Source organism: Pseudorca crassidens, chromosome 2 (genome assembly GCF_039906515.1).
Source record: "Pseudorca crassidens isolate mPseCra1 chromosome 2, mPseCra1.hap1, whole genome shotgun sequence".
NCBI classification, from domain to species: domain Eukaryota; kingdom Metazoa; phylum Chordata; class Mammalia; order Artiodactyla; family Delphinidae; genus Pseudorca; species Pseudorca crassidens.
The window spans coordinates 100,389,882-100,410,045 of NC_090297.1; the positions used below are offsets into that span (position 1 = coordinate 100,389,882).

At 36.1% G+C, this 20,164-nt stretch overlaps 1 protein-coding gene across 2 annotated transcripts in view; it reads right to left on the reverse strand.

The window, feature by feature from the left end:
- The window catches only part of TRIM33 (tripartite motif containing 33), a 144,594-nt gene that overhangs the window by 92,969 nt on the left and 31,461 nt on the right, over nt 1-20,164 (reverse strand). The gene's annotated exons all lie outside the window — the stretch shown is intronic.

Genomic DNA, 20,164 nt, shown 5'->3' on the forward strand with positions numbered 1-20,164 from the left:
AAATTCCAGGCATCTCTGTTAGTTGGCACCTTTTTTTCCAGTCTGATTCACATAAATCGGCTCAGGAGACACTGGGGACACAGGAACTCTCTGCCACCCCACAATCCTTGTCAGATGTTTTCCAGCCCAACTTTGCTCTACCTTGTACTTCTGCCCTTATCCCAGTAAGAATTTTAACCTGCCCGTTTGAAAACAAAGGCTGTGTTGGGGACAAGAAATAATCAAATTATATCTATATTTGCATTAGTACAAGGTTTCACTGTAAGATCAGGTAGTATTTACTGGGAAATGTATATTTATTAGTTCATTCAGTCCTCCTAACAGCTTTGTAAAGTAGGTTCAATTACTATCCTCACTTCAAAGGTGAAAAAATTGAGGTTCAGAGAGATTAGATAATGTTCTCAAGCTATATGACAATGTAAATGGAGGGGAGAGGAGACCAAGGTCTGAAACTTAAATGTCTGAACCTACAGCCAATGCTCTTAAAACCTATGCTAAACTCGCCCTCTAATTAAAAGACTGGTCTATTAGTAACAAAACAAGAGACCAAACTAAGGCAATCATAAGAGAAACGTAGATGATAAATTAGAGGCAGAACTGATTTACTTAATGAATGAATATGTGAAGATGGAGAGGTAACAGTTACAGCAAGGGAAGAAATTTGAAATTCTAGATGATTTGCAAGTTTCTGGCATGGGTAATTCATGGATAATTACACAATTACTCAAAATGAGGGAAAAGTAATTTTAGCCAGAACGTAATGAATAAGTTTCGGACAGACTGTTTAGCATAGTTCTAGAACTGAAGAGTGTGAACCACCAGCATATAAGTATTTCAAATCTGAAGTGCAGTTATGATTAGTGAAGGGAGAACAGGATCAAGGACAATACCCCTTTGTACACCAATATTTATGGGTTAAGCAAAAGAAAAGGAGGTCTCAGATTTAGGAGACAAATTCCAAACATTTTCAACTGCAAATCACAATAAGTACATTTTACATGAAACACATACATGTAGCTGAAATAAATGAGAATCAAACAAGGGTCAACTACTTTTTCCATTAACCACTCATGATCCTGTCGTGCCTGTAGCAATTTACTTTTAGAATCACAAAATATTCTTAAATATCAGCTGACTCTTGACATAACCTAACAATCTTTTTATTCAGCCCTAGTTTTCTTTCCCATACCGTGTAGTTAGTTCAAATCTTCAATCATCAATTCCCCTCCTTTCCCTTCGAAAGTAATTATGAATGAAAAAATACAGACATGTTTTTCAGGTGGAGAAGGGAGTGGAAGGGAATTTACACCTATGGCCTCTAATTACCTAAGTGGGAGGCCAGATCAAGTGATGAGGGTGAGTCTTGTGAGTTGACTGTTGAAAGTCTGAATTGAATAATTCAGGGAACAGGAAAAAGAGGCTGGAGCGAATAAGATTAGTGGGTAGTGTCAAGAGCCCCAAGTTTGAAAGGTATAACCATTCCCAATGCTAATTCCTCCCTTCACCTTGCACCTATCTCCCGTTCATCTCTATTCCTTCCCTGTGTGCACACAATAGTAGGCACCTAGGAAGAAGTACATATTTGCTAAGGAGGAAGGCAAAAAATAACTAGATTCTGAAGCAACAAGTCACTGATCTTTTCTACAGAAATTTTGTTGTAACAGTGGAGGTAGCAGCACAAAGATTTGTATATGAATACGGGGGAGCTAGAAATATGGAACGTTAAATATGTTGCCCATTCTTACAAAACAAGGTGTCAATAAAGAGAGGGAAAAGAATGGAGAGGCAAAATAAAGTAGTATACTGCTTTATACAGGAAAAAATTGGAGATATAATACAGAAAATAAATTAATTTATAATCAAATTGGCTTAACCCTACAAACTAATACCATACAGAATGTGTATTTAAATTATTAGTAGTACGTATCCAGTAAGTCTGCACAAGTCAGTTTCACCACTGTGGTGATCAGTTTGTAATGTATAAAAATATCGAATCACTGTCGTACACCTGAAATTAATGTAATACTGTAAATCAATTATGCAAAAAACTGAACACCTGTCATGTACAAAAGAATATTTATAACACATATGCAGGCTGAGCACAATAAAACAAAAACTCGAAAAGCCAAAAAAAAAATTGTTTTTACCACTAAATATAGAACTGGCTTAAGCTGAAGTCATAGTTACATATGGCCACTTACATGCACAAATGATCATATAAGACCTAACACTGATTATCAAACAAACAAAATATATTTAGGAAATACAGTAATTAAGCATGGATGTTATCATAAAGCTTCTTGGTATTCTTTAAGCTTCCTTTTTTTCTTTTTTTGCGGTACACGGGCCTCTCACTGTTGTGGCCTCTCCCGTTATGGAGCACAGGCTCCAGATGTGCAGGCTCAGCGGCCATGGCTCACGGGCCCAGCTGCTCCATGACATGTGGGATCTTCCCGGACCGGGGCACGAACCCGTGTCCCCTGCATCGGCAGGCGGACTCTCAACCACTGAGCCACCGGGGAAGCCCAAGCTTCCTAATTCTTAAAGATAGATCTTTAAATTAAAATTCAAAAACCTAACATACTCAGAAAATTATGAGTAAATTCATTACCAAATATAGCAATCTAATTCCAGTACTCAGCACTGTTTGAAATAAGGTTGCCGAAGTTTTTTCAATATTAACAGAAACTTGTGTAAAAAATAACATACTTTTAAATTGGTAATGTGGGCAAGTTACAGCCTGCTAGCTACGAAAAAGCACAGTTTAAAAAATAATAAACAGTTCAGCCAATAACTTATTAAGAATGATTTTTGGATTTCCCTGGTGGCGCAGTGGTTGGGAGTCCGCCTGCCGATGCAGGGGACACAGGTTCGTGCTCCGGTCCGGGAAGATCCCACATGCCGTGGAGCGGCTGGGCCCGTGAGCCATGGCCGCTGAGCCTGGGCGTCCGGAGCCTGTGCTCCGCAACGGGAGAGGCCACAACAGTGAGAGGCCCGCGTACCGCAAAAAAAAAAAAAAAAAGAATGATTTTTATACTTCTAAAGGAAAAGAGGAAAGAAAGAGAAAGCTATAGAGATAGTATTTGTACTGCAAAGCATAAAACATAAAACACCTGGTCCTTTACAGAAAAAGTACTGAACATCTAGTTTGAATGAATGATTTTTTACTAACTTCTAGACAGTTCTTGAATTCAAGTATTCAAATCCCAAACTACAGGAATTCTGAGTCTTCTTTGTGGATACAGCTCACAGGAGAGAGGGCTTCAATCTGTGTATACATACATGTGCTTACTTGCATGCACCTAGATTTTCTTTACTCTCTTTTCATGGGGGAAGGAGGCATGGAACTGAAAAGTCCTAGTGGAACCTGGAGCCTTCACTATGAAGAGCCAGGATTCCATGGCTGCCTGGTTCACCGCATCTACTTATTCATTGCCTCCTTTAGGAGGCCATCTGAATTTTGCACCGATAGGCTCAATCAGTCAGTCAGTCCCTGGATCCTCAGTGAGGACTGTTCCAACCCCAGCTGTACAAGCTGAGCAGGGAAACAGTAAGGCTCCGCTACTCTTGGAATAAGGTAATTAATTTGAAAATATATTCATTAAAGGGCAGCTGAAACAAAGTTTATCATGTCTTTCATGGTCTACTAGTTCACCACTGACCAATAAAACCATCCCCCACAAAATTGACCCTGTAAAGGGAGCCATACTCATGAACAGGCAAAGAATAAGTATATTCCATTTGAGGAGGTTCAGTAACTTGAGGGAGACCAAGGTGAACAATCAGAACCAGCTGACTGGCTCCTACTGAGGCAGAACTAGTGGAAGAAACAAAAGAGAACTTGACTAGAAAAAAAAAAGCTTACTCAAGAGAAATGCAATTAGAATATACATTGCAAGCACAAAAAAAAGAGCTCTGCTAAAATTAAATAAACGTGATTTTCATTTATAAAAACAGAAGACCTGAAAGAAAAAAACAAAAGGTAACTTCTAAGAAGCAAATTAATCAAATTAAGAAACATACCTAAAACAAAAGAAAGGTTTAAAGAGAAAAGGATAAACAAATAAATATCAGCAAATGGGGGTGGGTGGAAGAAGGTAGAACCAAAAAAAAGAGGAAAAACAGTATAGCATTAGATAAGTGTAATTTGACCTCAAAAAGCATTAAATAGAACAAGGAGGAATTTTATTTAACAGTGAAGTATACAATCCATAAACTGTCATAAACTTTTATGCAACAAACAAGATGGCAGCCACAAACAAAAAGTAAAAATATCTGAATATACACAAACCTAATGGTAAAACATAAAATTCAGTGGCTCTCGAACTCATATTTCCTTATCCAAATTCTGAAATCCAGAAAATTTTGATGAAAGTTTAGTTTCAAAACACATTTAGGGAAAAAGACCTGACCTGACTGGCATGAAACTATATCTTTATGTCCCTACTAAGTGTAAATACTGCTGCAAAATATTAAGGTATTTCATTACAAAGATACTACCACAGACCTTGCTGAAAGGTTAAGTACCATCTTCCCTCTCTAAAATATGAAAATTTATGCATCCCAAAAGGTACTTGACACAAAGCTGAATCCATGAATGGAATCTTTTAACATAAAAATAATAAAGTATTTTTGTTTTCCTATGTCCATAAAACTTTAATCATGTGACCTGGCCATGATAAAAAAAAAAGTAAAAGGTTTTACTGACTATATATATGGACATAATCCAATAACTCTAAAAATAAATAAATAAATAAAAATATGACCTCCCCACCCCACAAAAGAACTGAAATGATTCCTAAATAAGAAATGATACTCTGGCTCAAACAGGAAATTCTTAAGTGAAAAAAATTTTAAACTACCAAAATGGAAAATATTTTATAACTTTATTTTATAACAAATTATCACTCAGCAAAATACAAAGGGAGGAAAATATTTGGCCTTTGTGCCTTTTCTTGTAACAATTAATGAACATGAACTTATTTTTTAAAGATACACATAGTTACAGTTAAACTACTGAAGTCAAAGAAATTTTTGAAAGAAGTAAGAAAAAAGTGACTCCTGATGTACAACGGAACGACAGTAAGATTAACAGTAGATTTCACAGAAACAACAGAGGCCAGAAAGCAATGGGATGACATATTTCAAAGTGGTAAAAGAAAAAATTACCAACCAAGAATTCTATATTCATCAAAACTAACCTACAAAAATGAAAATGAAATAAAGAAATCCTCATATAATCATGGGCTGAGAGAATTCATTTCAAGTTGACCTGCCTTAAAAGATCCTCAGGTTGAAAGAAAGTATCCTCAGACAGTAACTCAAATGCCTATAGAAATAAACAGCACAGGTAAGGTTAACTATGCTGGTAAATGTATTAAAGAATATAAATTTATTTGTTCTCTTCCCTTAACTGATTTTTTTAAAGTTGCATAAAACAATAATAGCACAAAGGAGGAGAGAGGAAATGGAGTCACACTGGCTAGCACCAGGACATAACACCAAACCATAACCCAAACCCCCAAAGAAATTAGAGTACCAAAAATGTTAATATATACAGGTTAATAGGAAAGACCATGTATTTTTTTCTTTCTTCTCTTCTTTAAAAACCATAAAAGTGTATAAACTATGACTATAACAGTACTGCTGGGTTTATAGCATATAAATGGAACATACGTAACAACAGTAGCACAAAGGAAGGAAAAGGTAGAGCAGCCATACTGGAGAAAGTTTCTATATTTTACTGAAATCAAGTTAGTAGTAATCTAAAGTAGACAGTGATAAACTAAGAGACATACTGGAATCTCTAGAGCAATCACTAACAAGGGAATTAAAATGGAACACTATGAAGTATCTATATAATATAAAAGAAAGGAAATAAGGGAGAACCAAGGAACAAAAAAATACATTACACAGAAAATAGCAAAACAACTAACACAGATTTGATATAAATAATGATAGTAAATGAGAATGAATTAAGCACTCCAATCAAAAGGTAAGACTGTCACACTAGATACCAAAAAGAAAAAAAAGATTAAATATATGCTGCTTACAAGAGACACACTTTAGAGATCAAAGACATAAACAGGATGAAAGAAAAAAAGATGCAAAAAACATGTCATGGAAACTGTTACTATGCAAGAGCTGGAGTAGCTATACTAATATCAGATAAAATATTTTTCAAGAAAAAAGTTACTAGACACAAATTGAACATTTTATAATTATAAAAATGTCAATTTAAGGAAGATATAATTATAACCATATGTGCACCTAACAAGACTGCTTCAAATATGTAAGAAAAACCTAGCAGAACTGAAGGGAGATGGACAAAACGAAGCATGAAGGTGAACAAATGAGCAGGGGAAAAAAACACATACGCCCACTACCTGTGAAACATTATCAAGTGGTTTAATATATGTGTAACTGGAATTCCAGAGAGGATATAAAAAAAGATCAGAAAATATTTTTTAAGAGAAAATGGCCAAATTTTCTCCAACTTTAACAAAAAGAACCCAAAATTTAATAATCTCTGAGGATTATACCTCTAAATAAAACCATACCAGGAATTCCCCAGCAGTCCAGTGGTTAAGACTCGGCGCTTCCAGTGCAGGGGGTGTGGGTTCGAACCCTGTTCAGGGAACTTAGATCCCACATGCAGCATGGTGTGGCCAAAAAAAAAAACCAAAACAAAGAACAATCCCCACCAAAGCACATTATAAAATCAATTGCTAAAAACTAATAATAAAGAGTAAACCCTAACAGCAGAGTAGGGGAAAAGACACATTACATACAAAGGAACAAAGATAACAATGACAGCACACCTTTCATTAGAAACTACAGAAGCCAGAAGTTGTTAATGGAATGCCATCTTTAAAGCAGTGAAAGCAAAGAAAACAGACACATGAATAAACAAACCAACTGAAATTACAAACTACAGGGGGGAAAACAAACAGCAGAGATTACAGACATAGAATTAGCGTATAAATATAAAATGAATGTTTAATGTAATAAAAACAGAATACCATTAATTATGACCAAGGGAAAACGATACAAAAATAGATTGAAAAAAAAAAACCCAGAAATTAAGAAATAAAAACAACTAAGTAATAAATTTAAAAGCATTAAAATGAATGGAGACCATGACAAAGGTAAAAGTATAATGAAACTTTTCAGTACACTTTTGAATGGGATTTTAAAAAAAAAACAAGAGAGTAAATAACACAATACATTCTGGAATAAAAACATACGTTTTTAATATTAGTGTAGAATACTGACAAAATTTAATCTTGTATTTAGTTACCAAAAACAAACAAGAAAAAAACTTCCAATTCAGACTGTACTGATTTGTACAGTCCACATCTTGATTATGACCCAATAAAAATGTTTACAAAGTAAAAATAAATGAAATGGTCACATACACAAAACCCCCCAAAAAAATGGATTCCAGTTGGAAATACAAACTAAAATTACAAGCTCTCCAGAAAACAGTGTAGCAGAAACAGCTAATACTCAAAGACATTAAATCTATCCTATCTTTCAACCTAAATGTCTATCAACAGATGAATGGATAAAGAAGATGTAGTATATATATACAATGGAATATTATTCAGCCATAAATAATGCCTTTTGCAGCAACAGAGATGGACCTAGAGATTATATTAAGTGAAGTGAGACAAAGACAAATATATGATATCACTTATATGTGGAATCTAAAACAATGATACAAACTTATTTACAAAATAGAAATAGACTCACAGACATAGAAAACAAACTTATGGTTACCAAAGGGGATGGGGGGGGGTAAATTAGGAGTTTGGGATTAACATATTAACATTACTATATATAAAACAGATAAATAATGGGAATTCCCTGGTGGCCTAGTGGTTAGAATTCTGGGCTTTCACTGCCATGGCCCAGGTTCAATCCCTGATCAGGGAACTGAGATCCTGCAAGCCACACACCATTTTTTAAATTTCCAAATCAAGATGGTTTTACAGAAGAGTAATGTTTAAATAACAGACCAGCATTCCATTATTATTTAAGCTAATCTAGAAAAAGTGAAAAAAGGAAAAATCCCAATTCATTTTATAAAATCCAACATTACTTTAACATTAAAAGTTGGCAAAAACAATGCAAAAGAAAATGGCAGACTATTCTAACATATTGATTAAAATATTGAATAAAATATAAGTTGATCATAATATTCTTCTGACAGATTACCAGGCAGATTACTAAACTTCATATAGGAATTCAAGGATTATTCAACAGCAAAGATATTAACAAAATAATATTAAAACAACTAAAGGAGAAAAACATACGGTTATATAAGTAGATGCTAAAGTGGCATATGATAAAATTCAGATAATAAAAACTCTAAGGAATAGAAGCAAACAATTTACATATGAAAAGAATCATTTCCTCCAAACCATCAAATAGCATTAAAAAATAGCAAAACATTAAAAAACTTTTCAAGTCAGAAACTAACAAGCACGACTCATCAAAAAGGCAATACAACAAAATAATGCCCCAAACTCTGGAACCAGACTAATTAGGATTAAATTCCAAGCCCATCCCCTTCTGCACTGTGTGACTTTGGGTAACCTTGTTAACCTTGGAGTCTAGGTTTCCCATTTGTAAAATAATGATCATAATAGTACCTATCTCAAGGGGTGTTGGAAGAGCACATGGATTAATAAATGTAAACTCCAACACACAGTAAGTACTCAGAAAATGGTAGCTATTATTATTAGTTACAATTTGTCTCAAAGATTTTACAGCATCACTGTGTAACAGAACTTTCTATAATAATGGAAATGTGCTATATCTGCACTGTCCAGTGCAGCAGCCAATATAACAAGTGGCCACTGAGCACTTCAAAAGGTGCTCAGCGTAACTAACAAAATAGTTTTAATTTAATTTTAGTTAGCTAAAATTTAAATAACCACAAGTAACTAATGGCAACGGTACTGGACAATTCATGCCTAGAAAATATACCTGAGATATGACTTATTTTTTTTTTAAAGAATAAAACTTTTTCAATTTTTGAGAAAATAAAATTAAAAAAAAAATTGACAGCTAGCCAACTTCCACTAATGGAAGAATGAAAAGTGAATCCTCAGGACTTCCCTGGTGGCACAGTGGTTAAGAATCCGCCTGCCAATGCAAGGGACACGGGTTCAATCCCTGGTCCAGGAAGATCTCACATGCTGTGGAGCAACTAAGTCTGTGCGCCGTAATTACTGAGCCTGCGCTCTAGAGCCCGTGTGCCACAACTACTGAAACCCGCACGCCTAGAGCCTGTGCTCTGCAACAAGAGAAGCCACCACAATGAAAAGCGCACACACCACAACGAAGAGTACTCCTCTTGCCGTAACTAGAGAAAGCCCGTGCACAGCGACAAAGACCCAACGCAGCCAAAAAAAAAAAAAAAAAAAAAAAAAAAAAAGAGCGAGCTTCCCTAGTGGCACAGTGGTTGAGAGTCCGCCTGCTGATGCAGGGGACGTGGGTTCGTGCCCCGGTCCGGGAAGATCTCACATGCCGCGGAGAGGCTGGGGCCGTGAGCCATGGCCACTGAACCTGCACGACCGGAGCCTGTGCTCCGCAAAGGGAGAGGCCACAACAGTGAGAGGCCCGCGTACCACACACACACACAAAAAAAGCGAATCCTCGCCTAAAAACTTGACAAAACTGTCACACATGTCACACACAAACAAAGAACCAACCTATTTCAAAGCATGGGGAAACAACGATTATGAGACAAAATGCAGTGCTTATTCTACAAAAAACTGCTAGAGTTTCTGGTAAAAACAGTGGAAGGCACTGGCTTTCTTGCCTGAGGATGATCCTAAAAACAGCAGCTTTGTTCCCATACCATATACAAAAATAAACTCAAAATGCATTAAAGACTTAAGTGTAAGACCAGACACAATAAAACTAAAACAAAACACAGAACACTCTTTAACATAAATGGTAGCAATATTTTTTGGATCTGTCTCCTAAGGCAAAGGAAACAAAACCAAAAATAAACAAATGGGACCTAATTAAACTTAAAAGCTTTTGCCCAGCAAAGGAAACCACCAACAAAACAAAAAGACAACCTACTGAATGGGAGAAAATATTTGTAAATGATATGACCGATAAGGGGTTAATATCCAAAATATATACACAGCTCATGTAACTCAATATCAAAGGAAAAAAAACCCAATTTAAAAAATTGGCAGAAGACCTGAATAGACATTTTTCCAAACAAGATATACAGATGGCTGACAGGCACATGAAAAGATGCTCAACATCACTAATCATGAGAGAAATGCATATCAAAACCACGATGAGGTATCACCTCACATCTGTCAGAATGGCTATTATCAAAAGGACCACAACAAATGTTGGTGAGAATGTGGAGAAAAGGGAACCCTCCTACACTGTTAGTGGGAATGTAAATTGCTGCAGCCACTTTGGAAAACAGTATGGAAGTTCCTCAAAAAACTAAAAATAGAACTACTATATGATCCAGCAATTCTACTCCTGGGAATATATCTGAAGAAAATGAAAACACTAATTTGAAAAGATACATGCACTCCAATGTTCATGGCAGCATTATTTACAATGGCCAGGATATGGAAGCAACCTAAGTGTCCATCAATGGATGAACAGATAAAGAAGAACTGGAATATATATGTGTATATATACACACACACACACACACATATACACACAATGGAATACTATTCAGCCATTAAAAGAAAAAAGAATGAAATCCTGCCATTTACAACAACATGGATGGACCTGGAATGTATTGTGCTTAGTGAAATAAGTCAAACAGAGAAAGACAAATACTGTATGTTATCACTTAACATGCTGAATCTAAAAAATAAAACAATGAATGGATATAACAAAACAGAAACAGACTCACAGTATGGAAAACATATCAGTAGGGAGAGTGAAGGAGGCGGGGCAAGATAAAGGTAGGTGATTAGGAGGCACAAACTACTATGTATATAATAAATAAGCTACAAGAAGATATTGTACAGCACAGAGAAAACAGCCAATATTTTATAACAACATTTTTGGTTTTTTCTTCGTTTTTCTTTATATAATAACTTTGAATGGAGTACAATCTATAAAAATATTTATTCACTCTGTTGTACACCTGAAACTAATGTAACACTGTAAATCAACTATACTTCAATTTAAAAAAAACAAAGCAAAATAGCAGCTTTGCTGCCACATGAAGCAGGATCAATTAGGTTAGGAGGGCAAATGTGAGCAGAACATTTGCCAGCTAAAAGTGGGTATCCAAGTTAGGAAAGAATAGCTTCCCTATACTGTGGCAGCAGCCCATTCAGAAAATTAATATAAGACACTTAAAATGAGAGAGTCACAGAAGAACTAAGACAAACTCTCCACACATAGCTGGCTAACTAAAAGGGACACCCAAGAAAGCCCAGCAAAAATGAAAGGCCAAGTGAGACTAAAAACTGGCTGCAACTTTTAGTGTCTTTCCTAAACTAAACAGAGATGGATCATCAGTGGTGTGAGGCTGATAGGCTCAAGGTATCTGACCACAACTTCCACCCAAAGCACTGGCTGAACACCAAGCTATGCAGATACAGAAGGGAACCGTAGCAAGCCAGGCTAAACAATTAAAGTAAAAATACTGAAAAGAGACATCAGTGGCTATAAGCTGTACAGACTCCATACTTTAAGCAAGTTACTAAAAAATACCAACAACCCACAGAAAAATAAAGCAGAATTCATAGTTGCTACAATATAATATAATCTAATTGACAAAACATACAAAGAAACAGAAAAGTGTGACTGAACCTGATGGTAGGGGGATTGGGGTGGGGAATCAGTCAACTAATCAACTGAGTCCAGACATTGGAGTTAGAAGACAAAGATTTCAAAGCAGCTAAGCATAAAGGTACTAAGTAAAATACAATGGCAGTACTCAACATACCGGAAGTCTCAAGAGAGAACTAGGAACTATAATAACAATCCATAAGATGAAAAGTACAACATCCAAAATAAAAATTTCATCATACAGCTATGCTCAATAGTAGACCTGACCGACTTCCCTGGTGGTCCGATGGCTAAGATTCCGCACTCCCAATGCAGGGAGCCCGGGTTCGATCCCTGGTCAAGGAACTAGGTACCACATGCATGCCTCAACTAAGAGTTTGCATGCCGCAACTAAAGATCCTGCACGTGGCAACAAAGATCCCATGTGCCACAACTAAGACCCAGCACAGCGAAATAAATAAATATATTTTTTAAAAACTGTTAGAAAAATTACAGACTTGAGTGAGCCTGTAGATAGATGAAAGTATCCAATCCTTAAAAGAGGGAAAAGACCAAAAAAAAAGGAAACGGCTTCTCAGAGACCAGGGAGACAAGATCAAGAATCCCAACATAAATGTAGTGGAAGTCCCAGGAGATGAAAGTAAGGAGTAGGAAAAACGCTTGAGGAAATAATGGGCCAAAAACATCCCAAACTTGATGAAATACATTAATCTGCAGAGTCAAAAGGTGGAAGAATTCTCAAACATAATAAAACAGAGAATCAAACCTTGATTTATCATACTCAAACTGCTGAAAGGCAAAGATTTTCAAAGAAAATCTTGAAAGCAGCAAGAGAAAAACAATTCATCACACACAGAGAAACAATACTGACATCTGACTTTTCATCAGAAACAATGCAGACCAGAAAACAATGAAATGACATATTTAAAGTAACTGAGAGACTGTAAAACCAAGAATTCTATATAAATCAAAAATATTCTTCAATATGAAAGCAAAATAAAGAAATCCTCAGATAAACAAAAATTGATAGAATGTCGCTAGCATATGTGTACAACAAAAAATACTAAATGAAGCCCATTCAGGCTGAAAAGAACTGAAATCAGACTATAACCTGAATCGACAGGATGGAAATGAGGAGCATTAGAAATGGTAAACATGGAAAACACAAAAGACTATTTTTTCCTCTTAATTTCTGTAAAAAAAAAAACCCATAAGATTGTTTAAAGCAATAATCAGAACAATGTACTGATAGTTTTTAAACATACAAACGAAATAATATGACAATAGTTACAAAGAAGAGGAATGGATCTATAGCAAAGTTGCTATGTTTTAACAAAATTAATACAGTATTACCTTGAAGTGGCATGTAATAAATTAGACATATAATTGCTAGAGCTAAAACAAAAACAAAGTAGAAACAAAATGAGAGAAAAACTTATAGAACATTGAAAATACTGGTGAACACAAAAGATTTAGTAAAAGGAACCAAAAACTGACATGACAAAGATGGAAAACAAACAACCTAAATCCAACCATATCATTACTTACATTAAATATAAATGGACTAAGCACTCCAATAAAAAGGCAGAAATTAGACTGGGTAAAACACAACTATGTGGCATCTTAAACGTTCAAACCCAGAGACACAACAGGATGAAAGGGAAAAAAAGGAAAAAGATATACCATGAAGATAATAACCGTAAGAGAGGTGGAGTGGTTATATTAGCATCAGGAAAAAGACTCTCAGATAAAACGTATTACTCAACTCAAAGATAAACATTTTATATGCTAAAGGACCAATACATCAGAAATATCTAACAATTATACGTGTATACGCACCTAAAAAATACATGAAGCAAAACTAATAGAATGCGGGAATTCCCTGGTAGTCCAGTGGGTAGGGCTCCGAGCTTCCAGTGCAGGAAGCACAGGTTTGATCTCCGGTTGGGGAACTAATATCCCACATGCCGCACAGCTGCAGCTAAAAAAAACCAAAACAAAACAAAACCAAAAAAACCTAACAGAATAAAAGGAGAAATGGACAATTCAACAATGTCAGATGGAGATTGCAATACTCATTTCTCAGAAACTGATAAAAGCAACTATCTTAGTAAAATATAAAAGCCTTGAACAACACTGTAACCAACTTGATGTAACTGATCAACAAACAATCCACACAAAGACAGTACAATACAAATTCTACTAAAGCACAAATCAAACATTCTCAAGGACAGATCATGTATTAGTCCAAAGATGGGCACTAATACTAAGGCCCATGGGCCAAATCAAGCCCAGTCTGTTTCTGTATGGCCCACAAGCTAAGCAGTAGTTTACATTTTTCAAAGAGTTCTGAGAGGTTTTTTACCTCCTGACATCAAATACCTGGTATCTTTTCTAACACCACTTCTCCAACTCTCTGACACCAACTGGGTGTCTAACAATTCAATTCAGTTCCGACCCTAACTACCTGCAGGTAGCATTAAACTCCACAAAAGAAGGGCTGTCTCACAAGACTGCCCCTAATACAGATGCCAGTCACAAGTCCTAGGTTGACACCAGTACTTCTGACCAACCAGTGATGAAATTCAAAGGGTTTCCACAATCCCCTCTTCAGGTTCAATTACATACAAAATGACTCAGAACTCAGCAAAGTGCTTAACTTACTATTACTGATTTATTATAAAGACAACTCAAAAACAGATAGAAACATTCATAAGGGCTTCCCTGGTGGCGCAGTGGTTGAGAGTCCACCTGCCGATGCAGGGGACACGGGTTCGTGCCCCGGTCTGGGAAGATGCCACATGCCGCGGAGTGGCAGGGCCCGTGAGCCATGGCCGCTGGGCCTGTGCGTACGGAGACTGTGCTCCACAGCGGGAGAGGCTGCACCAGTGAGAGGCCCACATACGACAAAAAAAAAAAAATCTTCCAACAAACAAAAGCCCAGGACCAGATGGCTTCACAGGCAAATTCTATCAAACATTTAGAGAAGAGCTAACACCTATCCTTCTCAAACTCTTGAAAAATATAGCAAAGGGGGCAACACTCCCAAACTCATTTTATAAAGCCACCATCACCCTGATACCAAAACCAAAGATGTCACAAAAAACGAAGACTACAAGCCAATATCTCTGATGAACACAGATGCAAAAATTCTCAACAAAATACTAGAAAACAGAATCCAACAGCACATTAAAAGGATCATACACCATGATCAAGTGGGGTTTATCCCAGGAATGCAAGGATTCTTCAATATATGCATATCAATGTGATACAGCATATTAACAAATGGAAGGATAAAAACATATGATAATCTCAATAGATGCAAAAAAAGTTTTCAACAATATTCAACACCCATTTATGATAAAAACTCTCCAGAAAGTAGGCATAGAAAGAGCCTACCTCAACATAATAAAGGCCATATATGAAAAACCCACAGCCAACGTCGTTCTCAATGGTGAAAAACTGAAACCATTTCTTCTAAGATCAGGAACAAGACAACGTGGCCCACTCTCGCCACTATTATTCAACATAGTTTTGGAAGTTCTAGCCACATCAATCAGAGGACAAAAAGAAATAAAAGGAATCCAAATCAGAAAAAAAGATGTAAAATTGTCACTGCAGATGACATGATATTATACATAGAGAATCCTAAAAATGCTACCAGAAATCTACTACAACTAATCAATGAATTTGGTAAAGTTGTAGGATACAAAATGAATGCACAGAAATCTCTTGCATTGCTATACACTAATGATGAAAAATCTGAAACAGAAATGAAGGAAACACTCCCATTTACAACTGCAACAAAAAGAATAAAATACCTAGGAATAAACCTATCTAAGTAGACAAAACACCTGTATGCAAAAACTATAAGACACTGATGAAAGAAATTTAAGTTGATACAAACAGATGGAGAGATATACTATGTTCTTGGATTGGAAGAATCAACATTGTGAAAATGAGTATATTACCCAAAACAATCTACAGATACAATGCAATCCAATCAAACTACCAATGGCATTTTTCACAGAACTAGAACAAAAATTTGCACAGTTTGTATGGAAACACAAAACGCCCCGAATAGCCAAAACAGTCTTGAGAAAGACACACAGAGCTGGAGGAATCAGGCTCCCTGACGTCAAACTATACTACAAAGCTACAGTAATCAAGACAGTATGGTACTGGCACAAAACAGTAATATAAATCAATGGAACAGGACAGAAAGCCCAGAGATAAACCCATGCACATATGGTCACCTTACTTTTGATAAAGGAGGCAGGAGTATACAATGGAGAAAAGATAGTCTCTTCAATAAGTGGTGCTGGGAAAACTGGACAGCTACATGTAAAAGAATGAAATTAGAACACTCCCTAACACCATACACAAAAATAAACTCAAAGTGGATTAAAGACCTAAATGTAAGGCCAGACAGTATAAAACTCTTAGACGAAAACGTAAGCAGAACACTCTATGACATAAATCACAGCAAGATCCTTTCTGACCCACCTCCTAGAGAAATGGAAACAAAATCAAAATTAAACAAATGGACCTAATGAAACTTAAAAGCTTTTACACAGCAAAGGAAACCATGAAAAACATGAAAATGGGAGAAAATACTTGCAAACCTAGCAACTGAGAAAGGATTAATCTGCAAAATCCTCAAGCAGCTCATGCAGCTCAATATCAAAACAACAAACAACCCAATCCAAAAATGGGCAGAAGACCTAAATAGATATTTCTCCAAAGAAGACATACAGATGGCCAACAAACACATGAAAACATGCTCAACCTCACTAATCATCAGAGAAACGTAAATCCAAACTACAATAAGGTATCACCTCACACTGGTCAGAATGGCCATCATCAAAAAATCTACAAACAATGCTGGAGAGGGTGTGGAGAAAAGGGAATCCTCTTGCACTGCTGGTGGGAATGTAAATTGGTACAGCCACTATTGAGAACATTATGGAGGTTCCTTAAAAAACTAAAAATAGAACTACCACACAACACAGCAATTCCACTACTGGGCATATACCCTGAGAAAACCATAATTCAAAAAGAATCATGTACCACAATGTTCACTGCAGCACTATTTACAATAACCAGTACTTGGAAACAACTTAAGTGTCCATCAGCAGATGAATGAATAAAGAAGATGTGGCACATATATAAAATGGAATATTACTCAGCCATAAAAAGAAACGAAATTGAGTTATCTGTAGTGAGGTGAGAGGACCCAGTAGAGTCTGTCATACACAGTGAAGTAAGTCAGAAAGAGAGAAACAAATACCATATTGTAACACATATATACGGAATCTTAAAAAAAAAAAAAAAAAAGGTTGTGATGAACCTAGGGGCAGGACAAGAATAAAGACACAGTTGTATAGAATGGACTTGAGGACGTGGGGAAGGGGAAGGGGAAGGTGGGATGAAGTAAGAGAGTAACACTGACATATATACACTACCAAATGTAAAACAGATAGCTAGTGGGAAGCACCTGCATTGCACAGGGAGATCAGCTCAGTGCTTTGCGATCATCTAGAGGGGTGGGATAAGGAGGGTGGGAGGGAGGTGCAAGAGGGAGGGTATATGGGGATATACATATGCATATAGCTGATTCACTTTGTTATAAAGCAGAAACTAACACAACACTGTAAAGCAATTATACTCCAATGAAGATGTTAAAAATAAAAGAGAAGAAAATTCATAATTTGTTTTAAGAGGCCATGTTATCAAAGACATAAGATGAACAAGACATCACAGACACTATATCCCCAGAAAATTAGACTGGAGAACAGAGATGTAATAGTAGAGGAGACAAGGATCATTCCCAAGTTTCTTGCTTAGGAATAAGAATAAGAAGAAAGGGCTTACAAGAGGAGATTCAATAATTTTTGAGACAAGTTCAATTTTAAATATGGTAAATCTGAAATGCATGTGGGTCATTCAAGAAAAAGGCAGTTGTGTTAAAACTGTGCTTGAGTGAGACTGCATGATGATAATATAATGTTTTATTCTGAAGTAATGGCCTACCTGACAAGACTTCCTGTACTCTTATTAGCTTCTTAGCTGATATGTATTTTTACATTTCCTGGTAAAAATGATATAGTAAGTATTTAATATGTTAGTAATTTATGGATTTAAATGAGTTACCATTATATAACCATTTATCTTGTTCAAAATTCTAATCATGTCCACGTTCTAGTATTTCAAAATAATTATAAAAGACAAAATGGTGGAAAAATATTATAGCCAAATACCCTTGACCACGACTTTCTGACCTGTAAATTTTCCCATTTGCAAAAATAAATTATATCAGGAATTCCCTGGTGGGCCAGTGGTTAGGACTCTGAGCTCTCTCACTGCTGAGGGCCCAGGGTTTGATCACTGGTGGGGGAACTAAAATCCCACAAGCCACGTGATGCAGCCAAAAAATAAATAAGAATAAAAATAAGTAAATAAATAATAAATTATATTGATCATCCCTTCAATTGTTAAAAATTAAGCACTTATTCAAGTCTCCTAAACCCAAATATGATACCCTGAGATCAGAAATCATCTAACACTGCCTTGCACAGAACAGCAATTGAAGCTAGAATTCAATGAGTCATGATTCTATAATTTCACACCTATAAAGTGTAAAATGTCAGGACCTAAAGAAATTCTCAGTATATCCACTTCAACAAATAGTGTTGGGAAAACTGGATTGCCACATGCAAAAGAATGAAACTGGACCCCTGTCTTACACCATACACAAAAATCAACTCAAAGTGAATTAAAGATATAAATTTAAAATCAGAAACTATAAAACTCAAAACATAGGGGGTAATAAGTTCCTTGACATCAGTCTTGGCAATAGTTTTAATGGCTTTCATCAAAAAGACAGAAAAGTGTTGGTGAGGATGTGGAGAAAAGCAAACCCCTGTGCACTGACGGTGGGAATGTAAACTGGCACAGCCATTATGAAAAACAGTATGGAGATTTCTCAAAAAATTAGAAACAGAACTACCATATGATCCAGCAATCCCACTTCCGGGTATATATCCAAAAAAAAAAAAAAAAGAAAAAGAAAAAAGAAAACAGGATATCAAAGAGAAACCTGCACTCCCATGTTCACAGAAGCATTATTCACAATAGCCAAGATAGGGAAACCTAAATGTCCATCATCAGATAAATGGCTAAAGAAAATGTGGCATGTGTGTATACATACATACATACATGCATACAAACAGTCTCACTCACACATACACACACACACACACACAAAATGGAACAGTATTCAGCCATGAGAAAGAAGGAAATGCTGCCATTTGTTACAACATGGATAAACGTAAGTGAAATAAGCCAGACAAAGACAAATACTACATGGTATCACTTATATATGGAAGCTAAAAAAAAAAAAAAAAAAATTGTAAGTCAAGCTCAAAGAAACAGTAGAAAAGTGGTTGTCAGAGCCCAGGGTGAAGAATACAGGAAGAGAGAGAGGTTGGTAAAAGGATACAAATTCTCTGCTCTAAGATGAATAAGAACTGAAAATCTAATGTACAACATGGTGACTATAGTTGCTAACACTGTATTATATAATTGAAATTTCCTTAGGGAGTAGAACTTAAATATTCTCACCTATAAATATAAAAACATGAGGTGATGGATGTGTTATTACTGAATAGACGGGGAGGAATCCTTTCACGATATATATGTACATCAAATCATTATGATGTACATTTTAAATATCTTACAATTTTGTCAAATATGCCTCAATAAAGCTGAAAAAAAGGGAAAAAATCCTCATTATCTCCACTGTCATGATCTTAAACAAACGACATTTTAGTTGAAGCAGATTATTTTTTCTTACCTAAACTACTAAAAATAACTCTTACCCTCCATGTCAGAGGGCAGTAACAGGGAGCTGAACTTCCACCCCCACTTGGCAATAACAAGAAGGAATAAGACAGTGGAAGGTGAGGCAAGTCATCACTCTACTTCCAGTCTCTGCTAGGCTAAAGTCTCAGGGGGGTAGATGAGATTCCACCCTTACCCTGCAACAAAAAGGTGGTGTGAGTCAGCCCTATGCTTCCTATTTCCCTTGTGTCAGTGGGGCTGAGTGGAACTGAGCAGACATGGCAACAAAGTTGTATGAGTTCATATCTCATTTTTGGGAACTGAAATTTCACCTCATCCATTTGCAACAAGGCAGTGAAAGTTAGCACTCCACTTCTGCTGGAATGGTGATAGTAGGGCTCAGTGAGAAGCTGAACATACACATCCATTTAATCATCATGTCCTTCCACAGGAAGACTACTTGCTTAAAAAGATTAAATATGACCTCAAGTATCAGAACATAATATCCAAAACATCACAG